We start from the raw sequence: 23,833 nt of genomic DNA on the forward strand, positions 1-23,833 counted from the left end.
CCAAGCTACGAGCCACTGAGCTGACAGTCATTTTAACGTGACATTTTGAATGATCATGTACCTACTGAAAGAGAAGTTGTATCCTATCAGGGTATTGAATCATTGCAGTGTACCGATTGATAACGGACGATTATGAACATTGGCGTAACTAGGATGGTTTCAAACACTATATATGGGAGAGATAGAATTCAGGAGGTTTCGTTGAAGAAATTTGGAAGTGCTTAAATTTACGTATTTGTGGAGTTGTACTGGTTGAATTATTAATTTTCAACGAATTTGAATTGTTAAATTTAATAGATCGTTGAACTTCTAACATTCATGTACATTCATGTAGTCACTTTCTGAATATTCAGGTTTGCAACTTAGCAAATTCACATTTTAACTAGATCCACAAACTCAACTTCTAATTCACAAATATCTCAATTTTCCAATTGTTATGTATATAAATTCTTGTATTTCCAAATATTTTCTCAAATTTCTGAATCTGCAATTTCTACATTTTCACATTCCAAAATACACAAGTTCTTAGGCTGGCAAACTTCCAAATCCCAAACTCTTAAGTTCCCAAATCTCTATATACCCAGATTCTCCAATCGACAAATCTTCACATAGCCCAACTCTGAAGTGTCCAAATCTTCACATATCCCAATTATCGAATCACCAAATCTTCATATCCCCAAATTCCTAAATTTACCAATCTCTACATCTCCAAATTCCCAAGTGTCCAAATCTTCACAAACTCCAATTCTCAAGTTACCAAATTCCCAAATCCCCAAATTCTCAAATTTACCAATCTCTATATCCCCAAATTCTCAACTGTCCAAATCTTCACAGACCCTAATTCTCAAGTTGCCATATTCTCAAATCCCCAAATTCTCAAATTTACCAATCTCTATATCTCCAAATTCTCAAATGTCCAAATCTTCACAGACCCTAATTCTCAAGTTGCCATATTCTCAAATCCCCAAATTCCCAAATTTTCCAATGTTTATATTTCCAAATTCTCAAATGTCCAAATCTTCACAGACCCTAATTCTCAAGTTGCCATATTCTTAAATCCCCAAATTCCCAAATTTTCCAATCTCTATATCCCCAAATTCTCAAATGCCCAAATCTTCACAGATCCTAATTCTTAAGTTGCTATATTCTCAAATCCCCAAATTCTCAAATTTACCAATCTCTATATCCCCAAATTCTCAAATGTTCAAATTTCACACACCCTAATTCTCGAGTTACCAAATCTTCGAATCCCCAAATCCCTAAATTTCCTATTCCCCATATCCCCAAATCCTCAAATCTCCAAACTTCCAAATTCCTAAATTTCCTATTTCCCATATCTCCAAATCCTCCAATCCCCAAATCCCTAAATTTCCAAATTCCTAAATTTCCTATTCCCCATATCCCCAAATCCCTAAATTTCCAAATTGCTAATATTCCTATTCCCCATATCCCCAAATCCTCAAATCTCCAAACTTCCAAATTCCTAAATTTCCTATTCCCCATATCCCCAAATCCTCCAATCCCCAAATCCCTAAATTTCCAAATTCCTAAATTTCCTATTCCCCATATCCCCAATTCCTCAAATCTCCAAACTTCCAAATTCCTAAATTTCCTATTTCCCATATCCCCAAATCCTCCAATCCTCCAATCCCCAAATCCCTAAATTTCCAAATTCCTAAATTTCCTATTCCCTATATCCCTAAATCCCAAAATTTCATAACTTACACCTTCACCCCCATCCACCTCCATTACCCCAACAACTAAAACCATTGAATCTCCATTCCCAACCAGAAACCCAGTTACGCCAATGGGTATCCCGTAGCCGCCATATACTTACAGGTCAATAAATGTCCAACGTTAGACAACTTGAACAATCTCCATTTAATAAGACGAGTAGAGCAGGTTTTCTCTCCCCTTCGGGCGACAAATGAAATCACCTGAAAACACTTGCACGTGAATGTCGTTCGTGCATTTAATACCCTTCGTTTCGTTCGTATTTCGTCTCTCACGCGTATCCACATATGTTGACTTAATTGTTTAATTTTAGAATATTTCTATATAATCACCAAGCTGTTTCTCGTTCTTTTTTTTTATCCTTCCTTGAAACACGTTGCGCATGCTATCTTCGTACACGCAAATTTCGAATGAGATGCTCTTTTATTGGTCTTAGGTAATAGTTGCGGGTAACATGCGATCTTTCTGCGTCGATCACGCGAATTTTAAGTGAAATTCAGTCGCGGTAAAGTGGTACGAGGATTACAGAGAAATAGGGTAGTCAACTACAGTAGCTTGAATCAAGTTTTATGTTTGTTCGCAATTAAGTTTATTAGGGGACATTATTTTAATATTATTTTGTAAAATTATACAACTTAATATTACATACTTTAATTCCTTTAAATTATTTTTAATCACATTGTATTCGGTTCATTTGAAATTTCCAAATGAAAATAATTATTGAGAGAATCAACCCCTTGACCTACAATTTTCTGGACAGTTGCGTCACACATAACTAGCTAATTATTGCTACAACGTTAAAAAAATTGAAGAAAGCTAAAATATTAAGCATTTTGCTTTGATTGATCCTTGATTACATAGATTAAGATTAGAATTGAACCTAAAATTGAATTATAATGAAGATACGAGTATTGTTTATTTAATTCCAACTGTAGAGTGCGACACGAGTGACATATTAGACAAGGTGTTGAAACGAAACAAAAATTATTTTGCACAAATTTCTTCATTTCATTCTTCATAATTTTTAGAATGACTTGCTATGCTTACCTTATCAGTTGATAATAATATTTTGAAAAATGTAAAACGTTTGTATATTCTCGAAATAATAAGCTGTCTTAGGGTTAACATAAAGCAGCAATCCTCAGCGTTTTCTCGCCAGCTAAAAAGCTAGTTCCAGAAATCTCAAGGTCCCGAAGATCTCCCGGAAAGAAACCACTCGAGAAATGCACGTTCGTCGCCCCAAGCGTTTCTCGTCACGAAACAAACGTCGTGGTATGTATAACCCGACGAAAAGCAGCAGCAGCAGGGGTCTTCAAGTTGCGTTTGACGTTCGTAGCCTTTCGCCAGTCAGCAATAAAATAATTCGCCTGGCAAGCAAACACTTGACTCCTCTCTGTCCTTTGGTCGCAACAGACGTCGTTCTCCTCTTCAGCCAGCAACCCTCCTCCCTTTTTTTTTCGTTCGACTGCCTATATATACGTACACCAGTCAAAGCACCACGACGCTCCTCATTCTATACTCGTCTACGCGTTACCCTCGGGAACGGCCCTTCCACGCACTCCCTACCGTTCGTTCATCGGCTATGTATATAGGGTGTTTTCGATCGACTGCGAAAATGGTGAAATGTGCTGGGAAGAAGTGAGTTTAGAAATTTGGGGATTGGGGGGTTTGATTTGGAAATTTTGGGGTGGTGATTGTGGGGATTTGGGAGTGTAGAGATTTGGAAATTTAGGGGTTGGAAATTTGGGGATTTGGGAATGGAGATATTTGAAATTTTAGAGAGATGGAAATTTAGGAATTTGGGGGTGTAGGGGTTTGGGAGTGTAGAGATTTGGAAATTTAAGGGTTGGGAATGTGGAGATTTGGAATTGTAGAGATCTGGAATTTGAGAAAGATGGAAATTAGGAATTTGGGGGTGTAGGGGTTTGGGAGTGTAGAGATTTGGAAATTTAAGGGTTGGGAATGTGGAGATTTGGAATTGTAGAGATCTGGAATTTGAGAAAGATGGAAATTTAGGAATTTGGGGGTGTAGGGGTTTGGGAGTGTAGAAATTTAGAAATTTAGGGGTTGGGAATGTGGAGATTTGGAATTGTAGAGATCTGGAATTAGAGGGATGGAAATTAAGAATTTTGGGGGTGTAGGAGTTTGGGAGTGTAGAAATTTGGAAATTTAAGGGTTGGGAATGTGGAGATTTGGAATTGTAGAGATCTAAAATTTGAGAGAGATGGAAATTTAGGAATTTGGGGGTGTAGGAGTTTGGGAATGTAGAAATTGGGAAATTTAGGGGGTTGAAAATGCAGAGATGTGGATATTGAAGGATTTAGATATGCATAGATTTGGGAATCTAGAAATTTAGAAGAGATCTGAAAATTTAGAAAAATTAAAAAATTTTTAAATTTACACATTACGAAATTTGTACTTATATTTGGTATTTTAAAAACCAACAATTCTTAATTTCCAAATACAAATAATAAAGATCTCATAAAACTTTCTCTTCTCCTTTATCCAAGCTAATGTTAAGTATACGAATTTCACTTATTAACACAAATTAAAAATAAATATTATTGAAAATTTCGCAAGTAATATAATTGAGTACATTTGTATAAGCTAGATGAGAAGGACCGAAACGAAAGAGATTTCTATTTCTGCTTCACAAGTATCATTCAGCGGTATATTCACTTTCTATTAGACATGATTTAATACCCGTAAGAAAAAACTCGCAAAGTCAATTACTATCTACTTGACGACACAAGAAGGTATCATCAAAACACGCTCGTTATTCCGACAAAGGTTTAATAAAACCTTGCGAAGAGCTCTTCGATATCAAACGACCAAACTAAATAAATCGTGAAACACACAGTGGGATATCTGAAAGGTAGCCGAGACGATCAATTTACTCGCAAAAAAACTGAACAAGTGGTATTCGAAGTCGCAATTTACAAACATCCATATCGCAAATAAAGAAAAACCTGACTGATATTACCTTTTTGCTCGGTTGGCCGTGAAATTTACGCAATCGAATTGCATACTCGTGTATGCGAGGATGATTTTCCTTTTTTTAGGGTTTCACGCAAGATCGATGTATAGAGTGTCTTAAAATGGACGAAAAAAAATTTGGTAATTTTTGCTTTTTCATTTTTTAACTTCAGTTATTACATTTTTTAATTTTCTAGTTATCAAATTTTTTAATTTTATAGCTAATAAATTTAGAAATTCACTGGATACCAAATTTCATGTTATCAAATTTCGAAATTCCCTAGATGGCAAGTTTCTAATTATCAAATTTCGAAATTCCCTAGTTATCAAATTCCGAAATTCCCTAGATACCAAATTTCAAGTTATCAACTTTGGAAATTCCCTACTTATCAAATTTAGAAATTCCCTAGATAGCAAATTTCAAGTTATGAAATTTCAAAATTCCCTAATAATCAAACTTAAAAATTCCCTAGATACCAAACTTTTAGTCATAAAATTTAGAAATTCCCCAGTTGTCAAACTTAAAGAGTCCCCAGATACCAAACTTCTAGTCAGCAAATTTAGAAATTTTCAAGTTTCCAAATTTAGGAATTCTCGAGATACCAAATTTCAAGTTACCAAATTTATAAATTTCCTTGTTATCAAATTTAGGAATTCCCTAGATTCCAAATTTCTAGTTATCAAATAATCGAAATTCCCTAGTTATCCAATTTCGAAATTCCCTAGATACCAAATTTCTAGCTGTCAAATTTAGAAATTTCCTTGTTATCAAGTTTAGGAATTCCCTAGATACCAAATTTCTAGTTATCAACTTTGGAAATTCCCTACTTATCAAATTTAGGAATTCTCGAGATACCAAATTTCAAGTTACCAAATTTAGAGATTTCCTTGTTATCAAATTTAGGAATTCTCTCGATTCCAAATTTCTACTTATCAAATAATCGAAATTCCCTAGTTATCCAATTTCGAAATTCCCTAAATACCAAATTTCTAGTTATCAAATTTAGAAATTTTCTTGTTATCAAAATTAGGAATTCCCTAGATTTCAAATTTCTAGTTATCAAATTTAGAAATTTCCTTGTTATCAAATTTAGGAATTCCCTAGATTCCAAATTTCAATTTATCAAATTTAGGAATTCCCCAGTTATCAAACTTAGAAATTCCCTAGATACCTAACTTCTAGTCATCAAATTTACATACTCGTCAATATAAAAATTTGAGAAAAACTCTCAAGTTTACATATGTATCTCATTCGACCGAGATCAATATCTCCAAAACTGCAATATAACGAAAGGCAGTCCCAAAGTGCATTCACCAGTGACTTCACAATAACCATTCTATAATAACACATATTCACAATAAGTGTATTCACACTAGTCACAATAATAATTAACAAAATAACAGAATGTTTCCAAATGAATTTTAACATTAACAAAATTAGAGTACCTCCTCGCTATATATCGCCACGTTCCCCGAACGAATTAACCGTACACAAGTTTTCTCAGAACCGCCAAGTTGCATTTCAGGTGCAACTTTTTCTCACAGTCAGTTTTCGCGGTAGAATTTTCCGGTGAACCTTTACAGTAACAAGTCACGACTCGGTGAGTATTTCATAAGTGGTCCGCGGAATGGGAGACGCTGGAACGCAAGAAGGAATCGTAACTCGTAAGATCTAGGCCAGTTGTCAATTGTCTTGCTAGTCGAGGTGCACCAGAATGCAGAACGCGAGCAACTAGACTAATGATACTAGTGATACGCACATCGTTAATTATACGTAGATCCAACTTAATACGTCAGATGTCTGATTAACTATTCCGAATATGTTACGTTTACCTTTCAATCTTCTATTACGTCTATAAAATGATTTCGAACTTCGATCGTTGACGGAGATACTTTCAGTATGCAATTTTACTAGTGAGAAGTAACACGTGTTTTCATTTATGTCGTCGTCTTAAATTCCAGGATTTTATGCTGTTATTTTGTCATCTATGGTAATTTTTTGTAATATATCATTTTGTGTATTGTTCATTATTTACGTAGGTTCATTTTGTTGTCTATGTTAATTATTTACGTCATTTTATTTTGTTGTCTATGGTTATTATTTGCATCGTGTCATTTTGTCATCTATGTCAATTATTTGTGTTATATAATTTTGTCATCTATGTTAATTATTTACTTAATTTCATTTTGTCATCTATGTTAATTATTTGTATCGTATCATTTTGTCATCTATGTTAATTATTTACGTCATTTCATTTTGTCGTCTATGTTAATTATTTGTATCGCATCATTTTGTCATCTATGTTAATTATTTGTGTCATATAATTTTGTCATCCATGTTAATTATTTATGTCATTTTATTTTGTCATATATGTTAATTACTTGTATCATATAATTTTGTCATCTATGTTAATTATTTGTGTCATATAATATTGTCACCTATGTTAATTGTTTATGTCATTTCATTTTGTCGTCTATGTTAATTATTTGTATCGTATCATTTTGTCATCTATGTTAATTATTTGTGTCATATAATTTTGTCATCCATGTTAATTATTTACGTCATTTTATTTTGTTATATATGTTAATTACTTGTGTCATATAATTTTGTCATCTATGTTAATTATTTGTGTCATATAATATTGTCATCTATGTTAATTGTTTATGTCATTTCATTTTGTCATCTATGTTAATTACCTGTATCGTATAATTTTGTCATCTACGTTAATTGTTTATATCATTTCATTTTATCACATATGTTAATTACCTGCATCGTATCATTTTCTCTATAATAATTATTTATATCCTTTCATTTTAATCTACACATACAAATTATTTATCTCATTTTTTCTTCTATGTAAATCATAACCCATAATTTTGTCATCCATGTAAATAATTCTCATCGTATCGTTTCATCACAAAAATCATCATCAAAGACTTGCTTTCGTTTCAACGTCACATATCTAAAACTTCGAATAAATTGTGAAATCGCTTTGACAACTATTATCAGACCCAAGCACGCAAAGCGTGTATTACGTGCAGAAATAGAGCATCTAGAATCTAAAAATATTATCGATAGAGAGATATTCACAGTTGAGCAGCTAAAAGGAAAAACGTCACTCTGAAAATGTACACTTGCATAAACATTCGCGATCTAATTATTACATAACGCGATAAACCATGGAAATATTCTGCGAGGTGTTCGTGACCCACAAAAGTAACGCGAAGTAGGTTAACATTTCGATTTCGCTGGCGCGTATCGATGCTTGATTAACAATTTCCTGAAAGCGAGTAAAAGTGCATCCTCGACAACAAGATATCTTTTAGCGGGACACTGACGCAAGTGCACGAACCAGGGATTTCCTACACGGTACGTTTTCGCAAGTATCAATTAGCCGGTGGTCATTGATCGGTGAAACCGTTTCTGGTATTAGCGACAGACGGTTAACTCTTAACCCACTTCGCGTTGCGACACTATGCGGGGTTGCCACGAAAATTTCTACGCAAACAGTTTTCAAAACTATTCTAATATTCAGAACTATACTAATAATAATTTTATAAAGTTTTCTCAAACACCCAAAAGCAAGTTTTTCATCGGATCTGACTCAGAGTCGGTTTCCTTGTCGACCTTTAGTTCCATCAACCTTTCGACTCCTCGATCCGTAGCCTTCTCACGATCAACTTCGATCTAATCTGATCTAATGTTTCCACACTTCCATTGGTTCTAGGCTGACTTCGACGCGATTTCATTCTGGCGGATTTAAACGAGGAGGTTTAATAGATCAAGGTTTAAGGTTACCGTGGGTAGACTGTTTGGGGTCGTATTTCTGGGACGTAGGAATTAGGGGAGGTATGGGAATTTTGAGATATGGAGAGCTGGGGACGTAGAAATTTGGAGATATGTGGATTTGGAAATTGAGGAATTTGGTGGTGTGAGAATTTTGGGGTTTGGGGATTTAGGAATATAGGTGTTGGGGTGTGTAGAAATTTGGGGATTAGTGGAGTTGAGTATATAGAAATTTGGGGGTGTAGAAATTTGGAAGTTGAGGAATTGGGGGACATGGAAGTTGGGATGTGTAGAAATTTGGGGATTTGAGAATTTGGAAATTTAGGAATTTGGGGGTGTAGAAATTTGGAAGTTGAGGAATTGGGGGACATGGAAGTTGGGATGTGTAGAAATTTGGAGATTTGAGAATTTGCAAATTTAGGAATTTGGGGGTGTAGAAATTTGGGGATGTGAGAAGTTGAAAATTGAGGAATTGGGGTGCGTAGAAATTTGGGGATATGAGAATTTGAAAATTGAGGAATTGGGGTGCGTAGAAATTTGGGGATGTGAGAATTTGGAAACTTCGGAATTGGGATGCGTAGAAATTTGGGAGTGTAGAAATCTGGAAATTGAGGAATTGAGGGATATGGAAGTTGGGATGTGTAGAAATTTGGGGATTTGAGAATTTGCAAATTTAGGAATTTGGGGGTGTAGAAATTTGGGGATGTGAGAAGTTGAAAATTGAGGAATTGGGGTGCGTAGAAATTTAGGAATGTGAGAATTTGGAAATTGAGGAATTGGGGTGCATAGAAATTTGGGGATGTGAGAATTTGGAAATTGAGGAATTGGGGTGCGTAGAAATTTGGGGGTGTAGAAATCTAGAAATTGAGGAATTGGGAGATATGGAAGTTGGGATGTGAGAATTTGTAAATTTAGGAATTGGGATGCGTAGAAATTTGGGGGTGTAGAAATCTGGAAATTGAGGAATTGAGGAATATAGAAATTTGAAGACATAAAAATTTGAAAACATAGAAATTTGAGAGCATACTAACTTAAAATTTTAAAAATCTTGAAATCATAGAGATCATGAATCTTGAAAGACATAAAAATTTGCAAATATAAGAATCTGAAAACAATAGAATATACTTGAGTAAAGAAGTAGAGCGAAACAAGAGAAGATTACACTTTTATTTCGCAAAAAATAAACGTCAACCGAGACAAAGTTTTAAATCGCCCGTTGAATGCACGTTGAAAGCAGTTAACTGTTTAAGGCGCAGACTTATGCATTTTCCTAGAAAAAACAATCGAGCGAAACGCTGCTTTGTGGGTGGAACTCACACCATTCCCACAAGCAAAAGTAAGCCAATCGCTGGTGATAAGTCGGTCCGTAGAAAACGGGGATTCTTCGGTCAATAGTGATTTATAACGCCATTTGTTTCGACGTGCAGTACGGTGTTCTTAGAGGTGAAGAGTAGTTGTACAACGATTTTCAATTTTACTTTGGTTTCTAATTTTAATAGGTACTTAATCGTTCAATCCGTGTCTCTATTAGTGCCTCAATATTTGTAATTTTCGTATTGTCGTTTAGAAATTTATAATTAAAAATGACTTTCTAAAAATTCGAATTTCTAATGAAACTTCTATTTCCAACTGATACTCAATTTTTTTATGTATACAGAATGCAAACAATTTCTATCTTCAACAAAATAAAAGATGAAGTTTAAATAACTTCAGGATAAAATAACGCTTAAAATACATCCTAATAATAAAATACATTCTAATAATACACAAAAACAATGACAATATCTATATATGTTTGTTCGACAAATTTAGTAACAAATTAAAAGTCCACATATGTGTATACATATGTTAAATCAAAATAAAATTACAAGATAAATTTTTACAATTTTTTGTACATAATAGAGAAGAAGCTTTAAAAAGAAGCTGGATAAGAATCGTACATTCTACATCTATGAAATAGCACATATGTATTACATACTCATATGCTCCACATATGTATTACATACTCTAACACCTAGAATCAAGAACAAGTGTAACATATAATAAAATACATAAATTTTTATAACGACGCTGTTTCCATCAGAAAATGCTGATGATTTCGTTCTAATAAACGGTCACGGCTCACTTGAAGTCGCACGTTACCGGAATTAATACCAGTGCGGCGAAAAAGGAAAATCGAGATGATCTGTCGCAACATCCTGTGTTTCGCGAAACGGCATAATACGCTGCCAATACCGGGCATTCTCGTTCCCGAAGATTATACCGGTCGCTTTTACCCCACTGCAAAACTATAGGTACACTCTGGTGCAATCTAAGTTTCCTTTGTATAACACATAGGTATATACACTTATATAATGCACATTCAAGTTTTATAAATTCGGAAATTTTCAGGTTCTCAAGTTTTCAAATTTCTACATTTTTAAATAATTAAATTTCTGCAAATTTCTAGACCCCCAAATTCCAAAATTTCTAAATTCCTAGACCCTTAAATTTCTACATCCCCAATTTCCTAAATTTTCAAGTTTCCATGTTGTCAAATTTCCAAGCCCTCAAATTTTCACGCTCCCAATCTCCACGCCTCCAAATTTCCACGCTCTCAAATTTTCAAACCCCCAAATTTTTACGCCCCCGATCTCCATGCTCCCAAATTTCCAAGCCCCCAAATTTTCACGCCCCCAAGTTTCCACGAGCCCAAATTCCTAAACCACAAAATTTCTATACCCCGAATTCCAAAATTTCTAAATTCCTAGACCCTCAAATTTCTACATCCCCAATTTCCTAAATTTCCAAATTTCCATGCTGTCAAATTTCCAAGCCCTCAAATTTTCACGCTCCCAATCTCCACGTCTCCAAATTTCCACGCTCTCAAATTTTCAAGTCCCCAAATTTTCACGCCCCCGATCTTCATGCTCCCAAATTTCCAAGCCCCCAAATTTCCACGCCGCCAAGTTTCCACACGCCCAAATTCCTAAATCCCCAAATTTCAAAATTTCAAAATTGTTATACCCCTAATTTCCTAAATCCCCAAATCCTCATATCCTCAAATCCCTCTATTCCCGAATCTTAGATCCCCAACTCCCAAGTTTCCTTTTCCACCCGCAGTTTCTCCAAATTATCAACCCCCCAAAAATCTGTAAAAATCATCGAGTGCCCATTTTCCTATATTCGTCAGTATCCATTTTCCTATATTTCCCCTAGGGAAACCGAATTTGCCATTGACTGTACCCGTTCCTCAGCAACGTATCGAGCACTGGTTATTTCTCTGCGTCTCGTTCGATGAGCCTGAAAGCGACTTCCATCGAAATTACCCGGTGCACCGCGGCTCATATTAACAGTCCGTGCAATGGTTCCGTCTCATTTGCAATTACTCCGACTGAAAGTGGAATTCTCGTGTAGGTACGTCGTTAACAGAGCGTCCACGTGTGTCTCGTTGCGTGTTCCTAGCTGTTTCCCGATGCATGGCGGTCCAAGAATTCCCGATGGCGTTGCGAATATAAAAAAGCGATGAGAATTCCATTCTGATGACTCTCGGTACCAGCTGACAGCATTCAAATATCCTTTGACGTTGCTTCGATCGGATGTATCGCTGATCGATACATTGTGACTGTTGATAGCAAAACAATCGATGTGTGATTGAATGACGATTCGGAGAAATAGTGACACCATTGTGAACTTTTCGATGCAAATTTTTGTTAAATGACGCTGGTTTTAGGTATAATTCTTGTGATGTAATAATGTTATTATTCTTAGCATTATTGTAATTTACAATAACTTACTATTACTGTTTATTAACTCTAAAACTACCAAACCGATCGAATGACCGCTCCACAAGGTTTTCATTATGAGATACACATTTTGTTCAAATGCATTCCTTGAAATCAGTATAGATTTTCATCAAGATGAAGAATAAATGTGTGTACTAATTTATGTTTCATCGTTTGTTTATTTATTTTTTAACTTCATTTTTAATTTCAAATCAAGTATACATTATATGTCGGTAGGTTTAGTGTTAATGTACATATGTACATATAATGTACGTGTGCATATTAATGTAATATCGTTAATATTGTTATTGTGTCTACTTCTAGTAGGTAGATGTAGCTGAATAGGTGCTCGAAATTGAAAGTCAAATAGAATCACTGAATTTTTGTCGTATAACAATGTCAATGTTAGTTGTTTAGATGTAGATACCTGAGTATGTTGGAGCTGAGTATTGGTCAAATAGCATCACTTAACTTTTGTCGTATAACAATCTTAATATTACCTGTTTAACTCTAGGATATCTCAGTATGTTTGTACTTTGAATTGAATTCCAAATAGACTCACTCAATTTTTGTTACATAACAATCCACATATTTATTGTTTAATTCTAAGATACCTGAGAAGGTATGTTGGAGTTGAGTATTGGTCAAATAGCATCACTTAACTTTTGTCGTATAACAATCTTAATATTAGCTGTTTATCTCTAGGATATCTCAGTATGTTTGTACTTTGAATTGAATTCCAAATAGACTCACTCAATTTTTGTTACATAACAATCCACATATTTATTGTTTAATTCTAAGATACCTGAGTAGGTATTTTAATGTTTAGAATTGAAGATCAAACAGAATCACAGGTGTTCTCATAGGTGCATTTTATTGTTTCACTAATTTCTTTACTAGATCACTTCTAGTCTACTATCTAAGATCAATATATTAAAAATGCAACATAAATATAAAATTATACTCGTACGATTACCTCGAATGACCAATAAAACATGTTTGATTAGGAAGCAGCTGCGATTGAGCTTTATCTTTTATTATGAAATGTTATCAGTTGTCGGAAGGCGTTTTGATTATGCAGTAAGTTGTATGTACAGAGATAACGCTCGCTAGATACGCTGGATTATCTCTATTAGTGTTGCTTGGAATCGTGTACTCAAGATTTACATCGTTAACTGAATCTCGAGATAGCGATCTAATGGGGGACAGCAGTGCTGGCTTAGGGGACCCCTCCTGCAAAAATTATGGCAACGGTTACCAATTATCATTTGAAGTTCAATCTTTCAGATTATTATAAATTTTGTTATAGCCGTAAAAATAAATGAAAGTAAACTGAATATCTTGAGCTAAAATCAATCTTGATCTATCAAGGACTTGAATAAAAAATGACTTCGATAAGATATTATAAACAAATATTTTCTTACATATTTCCACCTATGAACTTGATTTTTAAAAACATCAGCTAATAAAAAAACTTGATTTCTCTTCGAAAAGAAAAATACCTATGATAAAAAAACTTAATACATATTTTCTTCCTGAAAAGAATCTAAGAATTCTGTTTCGTCGAAAGCTATTTCCGCCCCTAGCAGCAAATGTCCTTACACCTTGAATTAGTATTGGGTCCATCCCTGATCAAAACGTTAATATTATTCTACTTAGTTTGGCTCGATGGAGTTTAAATCGATTATAAATACTTCGAAGCACCCGATTGGCTCGGTAAGAAACGCGAATATCCGTCTTTAGAATGCAAGACGAGTCTGTGGTCGTTAAAATCCCTGCAGCGATCGACCTGGTCGTAGCTAATCGAGAGAAACAGCCTCTTAATTTCGTCGGAGGTATGCTTTCAGTGACCTGGCCATTTAAACTCATCGGATGGGTCGCTTAATAACCTTATCTCCGATCGTAAAATTGAATCGTCGCATTGATCTATCGTTAAAATGCATCGCTTTCGTGAAAGACCTAATCAGCGTGTTTCTTCGTGTTCTACGATCAAAGTGCCAGTAGGATTCTTGTCGATTAACGTCTCTCGCTAATTTCAACTACGCAACGTGGTACTATGGTCTCATTTTACAAACAGATATTTGGATTTGTCGTGTAATTACTTGAGTTGTTTATATTTGAGATTCTGGACGTTGTTGTGAAGGTTTCTTTGCTGAAAAGGAGTAGAATTTGGTAATATTCTGTTGATTGATTTAGTGAGGTTAGAAGTAGGGAATACATAGGAGTACACTTGTGAGAGGCAGACTATGTGGATTATAGAATTTTCAATTTTTATGTTTGGGAAGTTGTGAACCTTGGAAATCCATTACCTGATTGAACAATCACAAATTCTTTAGTTTTCTACTTCTCATGCAGCCAAACCCTCAAATCTTTAATTTATTATATCCTCAAATCCTTGAACTCCCCAGATCAACTCCACAATGTCTCAATCACTTCAAATCTTCAAGTCTCCAATTTGTCATATTCCCAAATTCTCAAACTCCTCTAATCATCAACTCCCAACTTCTCAAACACTCCAGATACTCAAATCTCTAATTTTTCATGTTCTGAAATCCTCAAACTCCCCAAATCCTCGAATCCCCAACTTCTCATGTCCCCGAATCTTCAACTTCTCAAATCCCTAAATCCCAGTCTAAAACTGTAAAATTCTTAAAGTCCTAAAATACCAAAATCCTAAAATCTTAAAATCCTAAAATTCTAAAATTTTAATATCCTAAAGTCCCAAAATTCTAAAACCCCAAAATCCGAAAATCCGAAAATTCTAAAGTTTTAATAATCTGAAGTCCCAAAATTCTAAAACCCCAAAATCCTAAAATTCTAATATCTTAAACTCTACAAATTCTAAAATCCCAAAATCCTAAAATTCTAATATCCTAAACTCTAAAAATTCTAAAATCCCAAAATCCTAAAATTCTAATATCCTAAATTCTAAAAAATCTAAAATCCCAAAATCCTAAAATTCTAATATCCTAAACTCTAGAAATTCTAAAATCCCAAAATCCTAAAATTCTAATATCCTAAACTCTAAAAATTCTAAAATCCCAAAATCCTAAAATTCTAATATCCTAAACTCTAAAAAATCTAAAACCCCAAAATCCTAAAATTCTAATATCCTAAACTCTAAAAATTCTAAAATCCCAAAATCCTAAAATTCTAATATCCTAAACTCTAAAAATTCTAAAATCCCAAAATCCAAAAATTCTAGTATCCTAAACTCTAAAAATTCTAAAATCCCAAAATCCTAAAATTCTAATATCCTAAACTCTAAAAATTCTAAAATCCCAAAATCTCAAAACGTAAACCTTCCCAATAAAATCGCAAAAAAAAGTCCATAAAAAGCCTGAAGGTGCGAGCGACAGAAATGTTGAAATTTTAATCGAGCCAGGTTCGATCTAGAGCGCACCGGTTCCACGGCTTTTTCGCGCTCGTGCACAGCCGCGCACCGAAAACCGGCCGACGCACGGTCACGCAACAGAGTGCACAGATAGAAACAGCAAAACCTGGCGGATACCTGCTCGTGCACACGGATACAAGCAGAAATCCCTTCGAGACACGTGCAGGATAGCAGATGTATCTCGTCTCAGCACCTGCCAGCCTGAGCAGGTACAAAGAGACTAGGTTTAGGACGGCAGCTGCAGCTGCCCCTGTCTCTACAAGAGAAACGATCTTTTCCGAGAGGAAATCTTTTCGAGAACTTCAACGACCCATTACCTTTGTTCCGGGACGGTGTACACCGTGTGGGTGGACCGATAAAACCAGATCTACGAACACACTTCCCGCGACCCTTTTTAACCGGCCACGGATCGATAAACGTCTTTCTGCACGCTTTTGGAAGCTTGCGCGAAAACCGGAAAGACTCCGATTTCACGTTATCCGATTCAAGTTATGGTTTGGCTGAGTTTCATTTTTCTGAAAAATTATGTCTGACTCACGCTTTCGTAAAAGTTGGATGTAATTTAGTTTGGGTAGGTTGATATATTGATATGTGCTCCATAGGAGGATGGAAGAGGTTAGGAAGGATAAGAGTAGAGGGTCTTTGTTTTGTCGCATTGCGTGTAGCAGCCATATTGTCTCTACCTTTAGGTAGATTGATGGTTGATTCTTTAGGAGGGTTCTATCAAATATAATACAAGGTTCTATTCATAACGAAGAATGTAGAATATTTATATATACGATATTAAATTTTAACCAGCCAAAATTTCTATTCGATTCAACCTCAATATTGGTTTACTCCACAATAATCCACAAAAGAGGCATTCGCATACTCATTCACAAATGTCTTAATTAAGTACAATACTCTTAAGAGTAGATTTACAATTCAATCTCGTAAAAGTATCAAAAATTTAATCAGTATAGTCATTGCAGTTTAACGAGGCAGCAGAGAAATCAGTAAAGTTTTAGGGCGCAGCTTGTGCAGCCACAATCTGATCACCTGCTATCGTTGTGTACGCGTGCGGCCAGGTGTTTCGAGAAAAATGGAAAAACGTGAGAGCCACCAGAGATTAAGGCTCGGCCCTTGCTAAAGCTAATGATAGGGTTCATCGGCACGGTTTCAGCATCTTCTCGTTTCTTTCTTCTCCCTTTTTCTTCCTCTCTTTTTTCTCCTCTCTATCCTGCGGCTCTTTCGAACTGCAACAAGCACATCTGTTCCAAAGAGGATCCTCAATGAGAGATTGAATTCTTTTATGGACTACTTGCACACCTAACAGGCTCACCGGTGAAATTATTGCTTTCGATCGGACGGTATAACGTTTTGTTTGGAGACGCATGAGAAAGTTGTTCCTTTTTTTCTGACGTCAAAAGTGTGATAAAAGGTTTCTCCTTTGAACTGGCTACACCTTTGGAGAGTTACTGCGGTTTCTTAATATCTCTGACTTTTTTCGGATGGACATGTAATTATCTTTTGACGACTTTCGAAGTTTGAAACATCGTAAGAATATTTAAGAATTTGTCAAAATCATGAATTTGACAGTGAAAGATGTACGAACTTCATAACCTAACTTTTTGTAAATAAGGTTGAGTTTGAAACATAAAGCTATATGTGACTTTTAAAATTGAAATTGTGAAAGTTCAAAAAAATTCATGGACATTAAAAATGTCTGATTTTCAACATTTCTATAAATTTCATAACCTAAATGTTTGCTAATAAGTCTGAAGTTTGAAACTTAAACCTCCATGAGATTTTTAAAATTGAAAATATGAAAATTCATAAAATTCATGGACATTAAAAATGTCAGATTTTCAACATTTCTATAAATTTCATAACCTAAACTTTTGCAAATAAGACTGAAGTTTAAAACTTAAAGCTCTATGAAATTTAAAAAATTGAAAATATGAAAATTCACTGAAATTCGTGGATGTTAAAAATGTCTGATTTTCAACATTTCTATAAATTTCATAACCTAAATGTTTGTTAATAAGACTGAAGTTTAAAACTTAAAGCTCTACGAGATTTTTAAAATTGAAAATATGAAAATTCACAAAATTCATGGACGTTAAAAATGTTTGATTTTCAACATCTCTATAAAATTCATAACCTAAATGTTTGCTAATAAGACTGAAGTTTAAAACTTAAACCTCCATGAGATTTTTAAAATTGAAAATATGAAAATTCACTAAAATTCATGGACGTTAAAAATGTTTGATCTTCAACATTTCTATAAATTTCATAACCTAAATGTTTGCCAATAAGACTGAAGTTTAAAACTTAAAGCTCTATGAGATTTTTAAAATTGAAAATATGAGAATTCTCTAAAATTGGTGGACATAAAAAATGTCTGATTCAACGTTCCTATAAAAGTAGAATTCAGTAAATGCAAGTATAGCGAGTATCATAGCGCGCAACATGGCCGTCAAGTTCCCACAATTCGCAATATGCGTACAAGAGGCTTATCTCTTCAGGACAAAACAAATACCGGGACCGTGATCGAGATAAAAGAAAAAACTCGCAAAGCATCTGGCTCGTTTCGTTATTAGCGACAGGTGATACAAGTCGCGTGAAGAGAAAAATGCAAATCAGTGTCTGCACCGTGAAAGTTGCATAATGCGTTCGTCAACGGAGGTCGACACGTAACCTTGCATTTAACATAAATCATCTTCGGAATCGTAGTAGAAAACAAAAAGCGACTCGTTATGCCTTCCATAATTGAGAGACACGTACGACGGGACGTTGGAATGCCATGGTAGAAGGGGTGGAAAAGGGGTGGGTGTCGAGCGTTTTTAATTAACGAATATAATCACGGGCTCGCCCGAAGACAATGGCTCGTGAAAGCGATTCGCCGGGGATTGTCGAAGCGGGAACATCGATCGGGGATCATTAAGGAAGCCTGGTGACTTTCTTCGGGTGCAGTCATCGGTGTGGAGTAATATCCCGTTCATCGTACTAGAACTATCATCGCCTTGCTGATCTCCGAATCGCTCCTTTGTGTATCGTCCTGCCACTCTTTTTCATTCTGCATCGACATTTGTGGGACGAACTGGGGAGATTTCACGCGTCGATTGTTTGACATTTCATTTCAGGATGGAGACCCACCAGCTCCTTTTGCTCGCTTAATTATACCTCTTCGGGTACTGCGCATTGTCTGATTTTGATCGTGATACTCGGCGAATTGGGTGTTACCGTGATTGATACGTTCATGATGATGGCTCTCATTCGAGAGCTCAATTTACTGGCTGGGTATTGTTTGAAAGGGTGTAATATTCGATGTTCTCCACCCGGACTGTTCCCACGCCTCCTAAATCTTATCTTCAAAGCGCTTTCTAATATTAACATACATTAGTACATATGTCGCTGCAAATAATTTGTTGAAAAATTGAAGACATTTGTATTAAACAAAAATTTAAAACATTAGTAATTAAACAAAAATTAAAAACATTACTATTGAACAAAAATTGAAAACATTAGTAATTAAACAAAAATTGAAGACATTAGTAATTAAACAAAAATTGAAAACATTAGTATTAAACAAAAATTGAAGACATTAGTAATTAAACAAAAATTAAAAACATTACTATTGAACAAAAATTGAAAACATTAGTAATTAAACAAAAATTGAAGACATTAGTAATTAAACAAAAATTGAAAACATTAGTATTAAACAAAAATTGAAGACATTAGTAATTAAACAAAAATTGAAGACATTAGTAATTAAACAAAAATTGATAACATTAATAATTAAACAAAAATTGGAAACATTAGTATTAAACAAAAATTGAAAACATTAGTAATTAAGCAAAAATAGAAAACATTAGTAATGAAACAAAAATTGAAAACATTACTAATTAAATAAAAATTAAAATCATTAGTAATTAAATAAAAATTGAAAACATTGGTAATGAAACAAAAATTAAAAACATCAGTAAATAAACAAAAATAGAAACCATTAGTATTAAATAAAAATTAAAAACATTAGTAAATAAACAAAAATTGAAAACATCAGTAAATAAACAAAAATTAAAAACATTAGTAATTAAACAAAAATTGAAAACATTAGTAATTAAACAAAAACTGAAAACATTAATATTAAACAAAAATTGAAGACATTAGTATTTAAACAAAAATTGAAAACATCAGTTAATAAACAAAAATTGAAAACATCAGTAATTAAGCAAAAATAGAAAACATTAGTAATGAAACAAAAATTGAAAACATTACTAATTAAACAAAAATTAAAATCATTAGTAATTAAATGAAAATCGAAAACATTGGTAATGAAACAAAAATTAAAAACATCAGTAAATAAACAAAAATAGAAAACATTAGTATTAAATAAAAATTAAAAACATCAGTAAATAAACGAAAATTAAAAACATTAGTAATTAAACAAAAATAGAAAGCATCAGTTAATAAACAAAAATTAAAATCATTAGTAATTAAATAAAAATTGAAAACATCAGTAAATAAACAGAAATTAAAAACATTAGTAATTAAACAAAAATAGAAAACATCAGTTAATAAACAAAAATTAAAGACATTAGTAATTAAACAAAAATTTGAAACATTGATAATTTGCAAAGATCGGAAAGTTTGAGTATAAGTTGCTATAAAATACGAAGTGTGCGATGTTGTTACGAATGTTCGGTAAACCGGAAACAAAGGAATAGGAATAGAAATGTTGAAACAGATTGCACAGTGAGCACATCCTTCTGGAACGTGCGTTGACCCGTGTTACAATGGCACAAGGTTGTTACAACGATTCGACATTGATAATGAAACGCAGGTACATCGAACTAATGGCACTGCCCCGTTACTTCCGGGCGCACCTAACTTCATTTAGCTTGTACGGTTAGCTTGTTCGGATACACTAAAATTACATTACCAATTTGAAATAACAAACTGGACGAGTAGAGTCCTTGATTTATTTAACAATCGACATTACCTTTGCATTTGTCTTCTCGTTCTGTAGTTACTTAATATTTCCAGAAACAATGATTTGTTTGATTTGATCCTTAATGTAATGATACCATAGTGATCCTTACATAAATAATTCATTAAAAGTTTAATTGAAAAAATTTTTTAATGCCCCATTTTTTATCTCATTAGCAAGAAGATTTAGAAATTTAGAAAATGAATATGAAAAATTATAGTAAAATATATCTGATAAATGGTGGAGAAAGAGTTAATCAATCAATTGCTTTAAGTAAAAGGAGTTTTCTCCAATAAAAAGACCTAACGATTATACTTTCACATATGTGTGTGATTATTTCAAGATTTCTTGTTATCTGCAGAATTGCACGTTCTGTCAGCCCATTGAATAAATCACATTATTAACGAGAAGTCTTGAGCGTTAAAAATAAACAACATTGTAAAAAGGTATAAAAATAAAAAGAAACAATCGGTATGCTATATTTAAGTATATGCCTTGAAGTTCGTCGGTTCGTTTACATATTTCAGTCCACGCGCAGGCATAAATCCGTTGTCTCGTTAATTTGAATTTGGGTGCCGAGGATTCCGTTACTTCTTCGTTTCGAAGGCAAACAAGAAAATTTCCATCGGCCGTTTTATGACGTGAAAGTGCATCTCTCCTTCGTCCCAATTTCAATTGTGTCCCACATGATTTACCTGTCGCGTCCTGCGGCAACCGTAATTTCATTAGCGCCTTGATGAGAAGGTGAAAACGACCGTGTCTAATATGACACGGTTTAATAAGAATTATGACGAGTCGCTATACCACCGACGCCACAAATCATGTACAGAGGATCTCATTATCGTACTGTTATACAACCATCCATAATTCAAGTTCAAGTTCAAATGGGAATAGATTTAGATCTGACTTATGTTGTTTAACTTTGCCTAACATAGTTACTTTTGTAACAATCTTGGTAACCTAACATTGTTACCCAGGTATAAATATGTAGCTTGATAACTTAACCTAACATTGTTACTTTTGTAACAATCTTGGTAACCTAACATTGTTACCTAGATATAAATATGTAGCTTGATAACTTAACCTAGCATTGTTACTTTTGTAACAATCTTGGTAACTTAACATTGTTACCTAGATATAAATATGTAGCTCGATAACTTAACCTAACATTGTTACTTTTGTGACAATTTTGGTAACCTAACATTGCTACGAAGGTACAAATACGTAACTTGGTAACTTAACCTAAATGTCAAATTTATTTTGTTAACCTGATGTAATTCAGGAATCTAACCACACCTAATAATAAATTAATATAATGTAATGTAACAATTTAACATAATGTAACAATTTCAGTTAACAGCTATGAATGATAGGACCAACTATATCTCTTATTAACGCAACCTAGCTTAACTTTATAGCCTAACTTAATCAAATTGACTTCAATAAAGAACATAACGTCTCTGAAGCTACCATAACGTACCTATCCAACTTCAACTTACAACTTCATGAACCAAAGATATTTATCCTTGCTTACTAATAACCTAACCTGACCAAATCGATTTTAATACAGAACATAACCTCTGTGGAACTATCATAGCCTACCTACCCAAATTCAGCTTAGAATTTCATGAATCAAAAGTATATATCCTTGCTTACTAATAACCTAACCTGACCAAATCGATTTCAATAAAGAACATAACCTCTGTGAAAGTACCATAACCTACCGAGCCAACTTCAGCTTAGAATTTCATGAATCAAAAATATATAGCTTTGCTTACTAATAACCTAACCTGACCAAATCGATTTTAATACAGAACATAACCTCTGTGAAACTGCCATAACCTACCTACCCAGCTTCAGCTTCGAATTTCATGAATCAAACGTATATATCTTTGCTTACTAATAACCTAACTTGACCAAATCGATTTTAATACAGAACATAACCTCTGTGAAATTACCATAACTTACCTACCCAACTTCACCTCACAATTTCACGAATCACAAGTATATATCCTTGCTTACTAATAACCTAACTTGACCTAATCAATTTTAATACAGAACATAACCTCTGTGAAACTACCATAACCTACCTACCCAACTTCAACTCACAATTTCATCAATCAAAAGTATATATCTCTCCTCACTTACAACCTAACCTACCCAAATAGATTTAAATAACGAACATAACCTCTCTGCAACTACCATAACCTTCAACTCACTCACCCAAATTCAGCTCACAATTTGCTCGCAGCTCACAATGAATGAAAAGCATTTATCCTCATATTTGCATTGAAGTGATAAATGTTTGAACAAAAACGAGTACACAGATGGAACGATAAAATCAAAGAAAATTTGCGTAAATATATGTTTGAAAGGAAAGATCGGATATCTATTTATCCGGGTTTCAATCTCATCCCACATTTCCGCCTGTATGCACCTCCTACACCGTTTCATTCACCGAACGTAAGCCCCGTCTGACATTTACGTGGTTCATTCACCGTGTGTCAATTAACACGCGCACGGATCACGCGAGCAGATGCTTGTTCTTGTTAATTAAGGGCTTCTCTAATTTATACGCCGTCTCATTTGCGTCTTATCGCGGCGTACTAAACGAGCGATTTAGTAATAGGAGACAAAGAAGATGACGCGTGGGCGGTTTCGGATGCTGCGCGCGTATCCCGTTGACGTATATAACACACACGTGCGCGGATGCGACATCGAACTTATATGCGTATCACTTTGCATATGAGAGGTCACACGTTGATATGATAACGGAAGGAGAAATGGGTGGGTACGTAAATAAGCGAATTGAGAGAAGTGGGGGGTTTTGGGGTGTTTGGGGAGTTGCAAAGCGTAGAGTTGGGAGTTGGGAATTTGGGAATTTGGGGATTGGGAAAATTTGGAAATTGGGAGTGTGAAAATTTGGGGGTGTAGAGATCTGGAAATTGAGGAATTGGGGTGCGTAGAAATTTGGGGATGTGAGAATTTGAAAATTTAGGAATTGGGGTGCGTAGAAATTTGGGGATGTGAGAATTTGAAAATTTAGGAATTGGGGTGCGTAGAAATTTAGGAATGTGAGAATTTGGAAATTAAGGAATTGGGGTGCGTAGAAATTTGGAAATTTGAGAATTTGGAAATTTAGGAATTGGGGTGCGTAGAAATTTGAAAATTTAGGAATTGGGGTGCGTAGAAATTTGTAAATTTAA

At 34.3% G+C, this 23,833-nt stretch overlaps 1 protein-coding gene across 3 annotated transcripts in view; it reads left to right on the top strand.

Moving 5' to 3' along the window:
- LOC100876289 (uncharacterized) overlaps positions 1 to 23,833 on the top strand; it is a 305,268-nt gene that overhangs the window by 226,584 nt on the left and 54,851 nt on the right. The gene's annotated exons all lie outside the window — the stretch shown is intronic.

The sequence above is a fragment of the Megachile rotundata genome, chromosome 5, assembly GCF_050947335.1.
Source record: "Megachile rotundata isolate GNS110a chromosome 5, iyMegRotu1, whole genome shotgun sequence".
NCBI lineage: Eukaryota > Metazoa > Arthropoda > Insecta > Hymenoptera > Megachilidae > Megachile > Megachile rotundata.